The sequence below is a fragment of the Idiotropiscis lumnitzeri genome, chromosome 10, assembly GCF_059441095.1.
Source record: "Idiotropiscis lumnitzeri isolate Australia: NSW breed Sydney's pygmy pipehorse chromosome 10, RoL_Ilum_1.0, whole genome shotgun sequence".
Lineage (NCBI taxonomy): Eukaryota > Metazoa > Chordata > Actinopteri > Syngnathiformes > Syngnathidae > Idiotropiscis > Idiotropiscis lumnitzeri.
Window position 1 is genome coordinate 21,269,678 of NC_142400.1, and position 2,006 is coordinate 21,271,683.

Sequence of the window (2,006 nt, forward strand, 5' to 3'; positions counted from 1 at the left end):
CTCCAAGACAAATTGCTGTTAATATAGGCCAAAACCAAATCACCAATTCTCAGGAAAACCTCCTGAAAGAAGTGAGTACAAACGGAGTGATAAGAGGAGCTGTATGGCTTAATTTGGCAAACCCCATTCTCCAAAAATGACAAGAAAATCGCCTTAAAATGTAGCAATAAAAAGGATTTATACATTAAATGGGGTATTATCTACAGTATATTAGAAGACCGCGGGACACTTTTTACCCCACAAACCTTGCGGAACGCAGCTATAGTTACAGAGTGTCCCGGAACCTTTCTCAGACTCTTGTCACACAGAGCAAATTCACAGATGAGCTCGGACTTGGGTCACACGGTAGAGATAGTCATATTCATTGCACTTCATCCCTTTGCTCAATTTAAACGCAACTTATTCCCTTTGCTCAATTTAAACGCAACTTATTTTGGCTCTCAATTGCTTCTTCGCAGTCGCGTGTATCGCTTCCATGTTTTTGCCCAAATAATTAATAGTCTGATTCTCTCTCTCACTCGCTCTCAGTTGAACTCTCAGTTAAAAGCACATGCAACAACATTACATTTCTTTCTGCTCCGAGTGCAAATATTTGAATTCTATACACCCAATACTTGACCCGGTTTGGAACAATTAAAACGACAGACAAAAACCCACTTCCTTCCTTGCTTAGTCTGTCCTTTGTGAAAAGAATTCCCCTCCTCCGTCCCTAAAATGGGCATCCGCCCGGAACCAACCGACAGATCGTTCCGTCCCTGGGACTAAATGTCCATCTCTGGCAAAATGCAAGTGTTTCACTGGTTGCTGCTCTGAGCAAGGTGGGTGTTTGTTTAGTCTGCTAGCGCAATTCAAATTGTCATTTCTATTTATTTATTTAAAATTTGTTTCAACATCAAAATTATTTTCCACACCTATAAGATGTTCTTGCTACAACTGTAATTTTTTTTTTACATGTACAAGTTATTTATATAGCTATTCATTCACCCATCCATCCATTATCTGTACCGATTCTCCTGACTAGGGTTGCAGGGGGTGCTGGAGCCCATCATCCCAGCTATTTTCAGGCAGAAGGCGGGGGACACCCTGAACTGATTGCCAGCCAATTGGAGGGCACACAGAGACGAACAACCATCCGCGCTCACACTCATACCTAGGGGCAATTTAGAGTGTTCAATCGACCTGCCATGCATGTTTTTGGAATATGGGAGGAAACCCATACAGGCACGGGGAGAACATGCAAACTCCACACAGGAAGGCCAGAGTCAAACCTACGACCGATGCTGTCTCTCACTGTGAGGCCATTGTGCTAACCAGTCGGGCCACCATGCCGCCCACAGCTATTCATTTCTATTTTTTTTCAAGTACAAATACAAAATTATTTTCTATACTAACATGGTATTTTTTCCTATAAGTGTAATTTACACTGACATTTCAATCGTACAAGCACAAATTACGTTTATTTCAACAACAAAATTACTTTTACTGCAACTAGAAATGCATTTGTACAGTTATAAATTAATTTGAAGTCCAAGTTGTTTTTTTTTTTTGCTCCAAATACATTTTCTACAACTACGTACTTCATACATTTCCGTCGGACAAGTACACTTTGGGCTAATTAATACTCACACAGCCAACCCGACTCACTCTCGCCATTGTACTGTAATCTCTGGCAATAAGTGTGTATTTTATTTTTTTAATCAGTACTTTTACTTTTAACCCACTATTTTCTGCATTATTGTACTTCCAGCGTGTTACAGAGTGCGAGTACTTTTGCATTCTATATTTGTTCACGTCTTCACGGAGGACATTGTGCGACAGAGCCCCCTATCGGCCGTAAGTGCTCACTCCACTTAGGAAACTCCTCCTCCGACATTTTTGACTGTAAACATCCTGTGGATTTTAAAAGGGCAGCGGTGAGCGGGAGGAGGGCGACTGGCGCCATCTTTACTGTTTTAATGAGTACACCAGGGGGAAATTCGCTGGGAGAAGTAACATAATCCGTGCAA

At 41.4% G+C, this 2,006-nt stretch overlaps 1 protein-coding gene across 1 annotated transcript in view; it reads left to right on the top strand.

Annotated features, from left to right (window-relative positions):
- The first annotated feature begins 1,884 nt into the window (after positions 1-1,884).
- LOC148329650 (double-strand-break repair protein rad21 homolog A-like) overlaps positions 1,885-2,006 on the top strand; it is a 22,877-nt gene continuing 22,755 nt past the window's right edge. The window contains exon 1 of the mRNA XM_088306728.1: positions 1,885-2,006. This exon is cut by the window's right edge and continues 26 nt beyond it. The gene's annotated coding sequence lies outside the window, so the exon portion shown is untranslated.